The sequence below is a fragment of the Platalea leucorodia genome (assembly GCF_965183815.1).
Source record: "Platalea leucorodia genome assembly, chromosome: 31".
Taxonomy (NCBI): domain Eukaryota; kingdom Metazoa; phylum Chordata; class Aves; order Pelecaniformes; family Threskiornithidae; genus Platalea; species Platalea leucorodia.
In genome coordinates, this window is record NC_138853.1 from 780,473 (window position 1) to 789,365 (window position 8,893).

Sequence of the window (8,893 nt, forward strand, 5' to 3'; positions counted from 1 at the left end):
GTCTCCAGCAGCCTCGTCGAGCCTCCTCCGGCCTTCCTCCCTCAGCCCTCGCCAAGTAATTCCACCGCCTCCTCAAGGACTTCCTCTCGCACGTCTTGGGGCTGCCCCCAGGACAGCTATGGCAGCACGATGCGGGAGCGTGCTCCCTTTTATGCTGCCCCGGGGCATGGTGACTGCTGCGTTGCCGGGTGCTGGCACTGTGACACGGGGGTGACGGGCCCCCCCCTGCGCGGCCCCGCCCGCCGGCCCTCCGCCCAGCATCCTTCCCAGGAAGGCCTTTGGGCTGCTGGCCCCGAGGCAGTCCCTGGGCCCAGGAGGCTCAGGGGGCTGTCCCTGCCCTTGCTGGCCATGCCCTGGGCACAGCTGCTGGGCGTCCCGCTAAATACATCTGGACATTCAGACTACGTCGTGAAGGCTGTTTGTCCCGTCTACATTCATTTGGTTGTGGGGATGCCAGAGGTGAAAGCAAGGCTTTTGGTTCCCTCGGCGTGAACTGGGCAGAGACGGAGAGCACGTGCAGGATGGCCTCGCCGTTCCTGACCCATGCACCAAGGCACATTTGCTACTCCCCTGCTTATGGTGAGGTCTTCTTCTGGGAAAGAAGTCCCAAATCGCTTTCTCTTCTTGACCATCTTTTTCCTTGCGCTCAAGAGCTTTTCTCCTCCCTTGGCCTTCACCCTCAATACCTTTCCTGAAAGTGACGGCAGCCCTCTCAGCCTTTGCCTTGCTCCTGCTGGTCGTCTTCACCTCAGCTAGAGAGTCCTGAAGGATCGCTGCAGGTCCCTTCCAGCTCAACCCTTCTCTTCTCTTCACTTGTGTTCTATTCCCTGCACTGACGATGAGGCGAATAACAAGGAGACCACTATTTGCCTGAAATGCCAGGGGGTTTACAGCTCCAGAAACACTTTGGAGGACACAAATCAAAAAGGATACAAGTAGAAACAGGATTTGATTTCATTTGATTTTACTGTATTTTACTTTATTTCATTTTCTGTCTTGTTCTGTTGGTTTATGTTAGTTTAGTTTCATTTCTTTCATGTGATGTTATTGTATTTGATTTTATTATATTTTCTTTGGGGTTATTTCTTATTATTTTATTTTATGTTGGTTTCTCTTATTTTATTTTACCTTGCTTTACGCGTTTTTACTTTGTTTTGTTATTTTATTATTTTATCATTTTATTGGACCTTATTTTCTTTTAGGCTCTTTTAGGCTATTTTGCTGAATCTCTTTCAGAGCCGATGCTCACGAGCATTAACACAATGCGCACGTGCAGCCAGGAGCAGGCTGATGTGTTCTTCAGTTTAGTTTGAAAAAGCATCCCTTGCAGTCTGGCAAAGGAAAGCTGCAGAAAGGAGCAGCAGGAAGACAGGCCAAGCAGTCCCTCGTTTCTCAACAGTGCAGAAGAACTTGAAGAAGGAGCATGGGTACCGACCACACACCGAAAAGTAGGAGAAGAGGAGGGGTGTGGTGCCCTGGGCTATTTTCACAAGTAGGACACGTGTCGATGACAAGCACCCCTTTTGCCTTCCAAACCTTGCTCCGCTGTGCTTCTTGGCCAGGGAGGCATGACAAGCACTCTCCTGCCTGCCCTGCGCTTGGATCGCATGCAGGGAGAGCTGCAAAGCGGCAGCTCCGCATGGTGCAGCAAGCCTGCAGCCCTTCCAAGCACAGGCTGTTTTGCACAAGCAAGGACACCTCGGGAAACGGAGCCAAGGCAAGAGCAGAGCTCGCTCCTGCTCCAAACCTGCAATGGGCAAAAGAGCCAGGGAGCGCCAGGGCACGAGTGGCGCCTCGGAGGTGCAAGAGCAGCGGGCAAGAACTGAGCCCAAAGGGCCCAGAGGAGCCCTGAGAAGGGGCTGCGCTCAATGCTACGGAGGAGAAGCAGCAACCCGCGGGGGCCACCCTGGGCGTGCGCCCCGGGAGTCTCGAAAGCATCCTCCCCCCGCATGCGGGGCACGAGGGCCACCTTGGTGGAGCAGGAGCAGCAGGCACCTAGCCAAAACGGCCCAAAAGAGCCCTGGCAAGGGGCCGTGCTCAGTGCTGCAGAGGAAGGCAAACAACCCCCGGGCACCAGAGCCAATCTGCCCCGGGGGAAAATTCCTTCCTGACCCCAGCGTCGCCGGCCATGGGCTATTCCCTGAGCACGTGAGCAAGACCTGCCTCCTCGGCCCGCAGGCTGCTCACGCCTCCCAGGAGATGCCCAACCCCGATTCTCCCTCCACCTGCTGCCACCTCAGGGCCTTCCCAGAGGGGCAAAACGCCCCCGGCCTGATCCATCTGGGGCACAACGATCCTTCCGGCGCCTGGCAAGGCACCAGCGGCTGCTCCAAAGCACCGGCACCCCCGCCAACATCTCTGCATCCCATTCCTCACGGCTGCTGACACTGGCTCCGCAGGGGATGAGGATGGCGAGCTCTGCAGTGCTCCTCAAGAAGGCATTCCCTTGCTCTTGCCACTGCTAGCCAGCTGAAAAGGCCAGCCAGCCTCACGAACCTCCAGCTGTTGGGGGTTCTTCTCGTCTCCAGCAGCCTCGTCGAGCCTCCTCCGGCCTTCCTCCCTCAGCCCTCGCCAAGTAATTCCACCGCCTCCTCAAGGACTTCCTCTCGCACGTCTTGGGGCTGCCCCCAGGCCAGCTATGGCAGCGCGATGCGGGAGCGTGCTCCCTTTTATGCTGCCCCGGGGCATGGTGACTGCTGCGTTGCCGGGTGCTGGCACTGTGACACGGGGGTGACGGGCCCCCCCTGCGCGGCCCCGCCCGCCGGCCCTCCGCCCAGCATCCTTCCCAGGAAGGCCTTTGGGCTGCTGGCCCCGAGGCAGTCCCTGGGCCCAGGAGGCTCAGGGGGCTGTCCCTGCCCTTGCTGGCCATGCCCTGGGCACAGCTGCTGGGCGTCCCGCTAAATACATCTGGACATTCAGACTACGTCGTGAAGGCTGTTTGTCCCGTCTACATTCATTTGGTTGTGGGGATGCCAGAGGTGAAAGCAAGGCTTTTGGTTCCCTCGGCGTGAACTGGGCAGAGACGGAGAGCACGTGCAGGATGGCCTCGCCATTCCTGACCCATGCACCAAGGCACATTTGCTACTCCCCTGCTTATGGTGAGGTCTTCTTCTGGGAAAGAAGTCCCAAATCGCTTTCTCTTCTTGACCATCTTTTTCCTTGCGCTCAAGAGCTTTTCTCCTCCCTTGGCCTTCACCCTCAATACCTTTCCTGAAAGTGACAGCAGCCCTCTCAGCCTTTGCCTTGCTCCTGCTGGTCGTCTTCACCTCAGCTAGAGAGTCCTGAAGGATCGCTGCAGGTCCCTTCCAGCTCAACCCTTCTCTTCTCTTCACTTGTGTTCTATTCCCTGCACTGACGATGAGGCGAATAACAAGGAGACCACTATTTGCCTGAAATGCCAGGGGGTTTACAGCTCCAGAAACACTTTGGAGGACACAAATCAAAAAGGATACAAGTAGAAACAGGATTTGATTTCATTTGATTTTACTGTATTTTACTTTATTTCATTTTCTGTCTTGTTCTGTTGGTTTATGTTAGTTTAGTTTCATTTCTTTCATGTGATGTTATTGTATTTGATTTTATTATATTTTCTTTGGGGTTATTTCTTATTATTTTATTTTATGTTGGTTTCTCTTATTTTATTTTACCTTGCTTTACGCGTTTTTACTTTGTTTTGTTATTTTATTATTTTATCATTTTATTGGACCTTATTTTCTTTTAGGCTCTTTTAGGCTATTTTGCTGAATCTCTTTCAGAGCCGATGCTCACGAGCATTAACACAATGCGCACGTGCAGCCAGGAGCAGGCTGATGTGTTCTTCAGTTTAGTTTGAAAAAGCATCCCTTGCAGTCTGGCAAAGGAAAGCTGCAGAAAGGAGCAGCAGGAAGACAGGCCAAGCAGTCCCTCGTTTCTCAACAGTGCAGAAGAACTTGAAGAAGGAGCATGGGTACCGACCACACACCGAAAAGTAGGAGAAGAGGAGGGGTGTGGTGCCCTGGGCTATTTTCACAAGTAGGACACGTGTCGATGACAAGCACCCCTTTTGCCTTCCAAACCTTGCTCCGCTGTGCTTCTTGGCCAGGGAGGCATGACAAGCGCTCTCCTGCCTGCCCTGTGCTTGGATCGCATGCAGGGAGAGCTGCAAAGCGGCAGCTCCGGATGGTGCAGCAAGCCTGCAGCCCTTCCAAGCACAGGCTGTTTTGCACAAGCAAGGACACCTCGGGAAACGGATCCAAGGCAAGAGCAGAGCTCGCTCCTGCTCCAAACCTGCAATGGGCAAAAGAGCCAGGGAGCGCCAGGGCACGAGTGGCGCCTCGGAGGTGCAAGAGCAGCGGGCAAGAACTGAGCCCAAAGGGCCCAGAGGAGCCCTGAGAAGGGGCTGCGCTCAATGCTACGGAGGAGAAGCAGCAACCCGCGGGGGCCACCCTGGGCGTGCGCCCCGGGAGTCTCGAAAGCATCCTCCCCCCGCATGCGGGGCACGAGGGCCACCTTGGTGGAGCAGGAGCAGCAGGCACCTAGCCAAAACGGCCCAAAAGAGCCCTGGCAAGGGGCCGTGCTCAGTGCTGCAGAGGAAGGCAAACAACCCCCGGGCACCAGAGCCAATCTGCCCCGGGGGAAAATTCCTTCCTGACCCCAGCGTCGCCGGCCATGGGCTATTCCCTGAGCACGTGAGCAAGACCTGCCTCCTCGGCCCGCAGGCTGCTCACGCCTCCCAGGAGATGCCCAACCCCGATTCTCCCTCCACCTGCTGCCACCTCAGGGCCTTCCCAGAGGGGCAAAACGCCCCCGGCCTGATCCATCTGGGGCACAACGATCCTTCCGGCGCCTGGCAAGGCACCAGCGGCTGCTCCAAAGCACCGGCACCCCCGCCAACATCTCTGCATCCCATTCCTCACGGCTGCTGACACTGGCTCCGCAGGGGATGAGGATGGCGAGCTCTGCAGTGCTCCTCAAGAAGGCATTCCCTTGCTCTTGCCACTGCTAGCCAGCTGAAAAGGCCAGCCAGCCTCACGAACCTCCAGCTGTTGGGGGTTCTTCTCGTCTCCAGCAGCCTCGTCGAGCCTCCTCCGGCCTTCCTCCCTCAGCCCTCGCCAAGTAATTCCACCGCCTCCTCAAGGACTTCCTCTCGCACGTCTTGGGGCTGCCCCCAGGACAGCTATGGCAGCGCGATGCGGGAGCGTGCTCCCTTTTATGCTGCCCCGGGGCATGGTGACTGCTGCGTTGCCGGGTGCTGGCACTGTGACACGGGGGTGACGGGCCCCCCCCTGCGCGGCCCCGCCCGCCGGCCCTCCGCCCAGCATCCTTCCCAGGAAGGCCTTTGGGCTGCTGGCCCCGAGGCAGTCCCTGGGCCCAGGAGGCTCAGGGGGCTGTCCCTGCCCTTGCTGGCCATGCCCTGGGCACAGCTGCTGGGCGTCCCGCTAAATACATCTGGACATTCAGACTACGTCGTGAAGGCTGTTTGTCCCATCTACATTCATTTGGTTGTGGGGATGCCAGAGGTGAAAGCAAGGCTTTTGGTTCCCTCGGCGTGAACTGGGCAGAGACGGAGAGCACGTGCAGGATGGCCTCGCCGTTCCTGACCCATGCACCAAGGCACATTTGCTACTCCCCTGCTTATGGTGAGGTCTTCTTCTGGGAAAGAAGTCCCAAATCGCTTTCTCTTCTTGACCATCTTTTTCCTTGCGCTCAAGAGCTTTTCTCCTCCCTTGGCCTTCACCCTCAGTACCTTTCCTTAAAGTGATGGCAGCCCTCTCAGCCTTTGCCTTGCTCCTGCTGGTCGTCTTCACCTCAGCTAGAGAGTCCTGAAGGATCGCTGCAGGTCCCTTCCAGCTCAACCCTTCTCTTCTCTTCACTTGTGTTCTATTCCCTGCACTGACGATGAGGCGAATAACAAGGAGACCACTATTTGCCTGAAATGCCAGGGGGTTTACAGCTCCAGAAACACTTTGGAGGACACAAATCAAAAAGGATACAAGTAGAAACAGGATTTGATTTCATTTGATTTTACTGTATTTTACTTTATTTTATTTTCTGTCTTGTTCTGTTGGTTTATGTTAGTTTAGTTTCATTTCTTTCATGTGATGTTATTGTATTTGATTTTATTATATTTTCTTTGGGGTTATTTCTTATTATTTTATTTTATGTTGGTTTCTCTTATTTTATTTTACCTTGCTTTACGCGTTTTTACTTTGTTTTGTTATTTTATTATTTTATCATTTTATTGGACCTTATTTTCTTTTAGGCTCTTTTAGGCTATTTTGCTGAATCTCTTTCAGAGCCGATGCTCACGAGCATTAACACAATGCGCACGTGCAGCCAGGAGCAGGCTGATGTGTTCTTCAGTTTAGTTTGAAAAAGCATCCCTTGCAGTCTGGCAAAGGAAAGCTGCAGAAAGGAGCAGCAGGAAGACAGGCCAAGCAGTCCCTCGTTTCTCAACAGTGCAGAAGAACTTGAAGAAGGAGCATGGGTACCGACCACACACCGAAAAGTAGGAGAAGAGGAGGGGTGTGGTGCCCTGGGCTATTTTCACAAGTAGGACACGTGTCGATGACAAGCACCCCTTTTGCCTTCCAAACCTTGCTCCGCTGTGCTTCTTGGCCAGGGAGGCATGACAAGCGCTCTCCTGCCTGCCCTGCGCTTGGATCGCATGCAGGGAGAGCTGCAAAGCGGCAGCTCCGCATGGTGCAGCAAGCCTGCAGCCCTTCCAAGCACAGGCTGTTTTGCACAAGCAAGGACACCTCGGGAAACGGAGCCAAGGCAAGAGCAGAGCTCGCTCCTGCTCCAAACCTGCAATGGGCAAAAGAGCCAGGGAGCGCCAGGGCACGAGTGGCGCCTCGGAGGTGCAAGAGCAGCGGGCAAGAACTGAGCCCAAAGGGCCCAGAGGAGCCCTGAGAAGGGGCTGCGCTCAATGCTACGGAGGAGAAGCAGCAACCCGCGGGGGCCACCCTGGGCGTGCGCCCCGGGAGTCTCGAAAGCATCCTCCCCCCGCATGCGGGGCACGAGGGCCACCTTGGTGGAGCAGGAGCAGCAGGCACCTAGCCAAAACGGCCCAAAAGAGCCCTGGCAAGGGGCCGTGCTCAGTGCTGCAGAGGAAGGCAAACAACCCCCGGGCACCAGAGCCAATCTGCCCCGGGGGAAAATTCCTTCCTGACCCCAGCGTCGCCGGCCATGGGCTATTCCCTGAGCACGTGAGCAAGACCTGCCTCCTCGGCCCGCAGGCTGCTCACGCCTCCCAGGAGATGCCCAACCCCGATTCTCCCTCCACCTGCTGCCACCTCAGGGCCTTCCCAGAGGGGCAAAACGCCCCCGGCCTGATCCATCTGGGGCACAACGATCCTTCCGGCGCCTGGCAAGGCACCAGCGGCTGCTCCAAAGCACCGGCACCCCCGCCAACATCTCTGCATCCCATTCCTCACGGCTGCTGACACTGGCTCCGCAGGGGATGAGGATGGCGAGCTCTGCAGTGCTCCTCAAGAAGGCATTCCCTTGCTCTTGCCACTGCTAGCCAGCTGAAAAGGCCAGCCAGCCTCACGAACCTCCAGCTGTTGGGGGTTCTTCTCGTCTCCAGCAGCCTCGTCGAGCCTCCTCCGGCCTTCCTCCCTCAGCCCTCGCCAAGTAATTCCACCGCCTCCTCAAGGACTTCCTCTCGCACGTCTTGGGGCTGCCCCCAGGCCAGCTATGGCAGCGCGATGCGGGAGCGTGCTCCCTTTTATGCTTCCCTGGTGCATGGTGACTGCTGCGTTGCCGGGTGCTGGCACTGTGACACGGGGGTGACGGGCCCCACCCTGCGCGGCCCCGACCGCCGGCCCTCCGCCCAGCATCCTTCCCAGGAAGGCCTTTGGGCTGCTGGCCCCGAGGCAGTCCCTGGGCCCAGGAGGCTCAGGGGGCTGTCCCTGCCCTTGCTGGCCATGCCCTGGGCACAGCTGCTGGGCGTCCCGCTAAATACATCTGGACATTCAGACTACGTCGTGAAGGCTGTTTGTCCCATCTACATTCATTTGGTTGTGGGGATGCCAGAGGTGAAAGCAAGGCTTTTGGCTCCCTCGGCGTGAACTGGGCAGAGACGGAGAGCACGTGCAGGATGGCCTCGCCGTTCCTGACCCACGCACCAAGGCACATTTGCTACTCCCCTGCTTATGGTGAGGTCTTCTTCTGGGAAAGAAGTCCCAAATCGCTTTCTCTTCTTGACCATCTTTTTCCTTGCGCTCAAGAGCTTTTCTCCTCCCTTGGCCTTCACCCTCAATACCTTTCCTGAAAGTGACGGCAGCCCTCTCAGCCTTTGCCTTGCTCCTGCTGGTCGTCTTCACCTCAGCTAGAGAGTCCTGAAGGATCGCTGCAGGTCCCTTCCAGCTCAACCCTTCTCTTCTCTTCACTTGTGTTCTATTCCCTGCACTGACGATGAGGCGAATAACAAGGAGACCACTATTTGCCTGAAATGCCAGGGGGTTTACAGCTCCAGAAACACTTTGGAGGAGACAAATCAAAAAGGATACAAGTAGAAACAGGATTTGATTTCATTTGATTTTACTGTATTTTACTTTCTTTTATTTTCTGTCTTGTTCTGTTGGTTTATGTTAGTTTAGTTTCATTTCTTTCATGTGATGTTATTGTATTTGATTTTATTATATTTTCTTTGGGGTTATTTCTTATTATTTTATTTTATGTTGGTTTCTCTTATTTTATTTTACCTTGCTTTACGCGTTTTTACTTTGTTTTGTTATTTTATTATTTTATCATTCTATTGGACCTTATTTTCTTTTAGGCTCTTTTAGGCTATTTTGCTGAATCTCTTTCAGAGCCGATGCTCACGAGCATTAACACAATGCGCACGTGCAGCCAGGAGCAGGCTGATGTGTTCTTCAGTTTAGTTTGAAAAAGCATCCCTTGCAGTCTG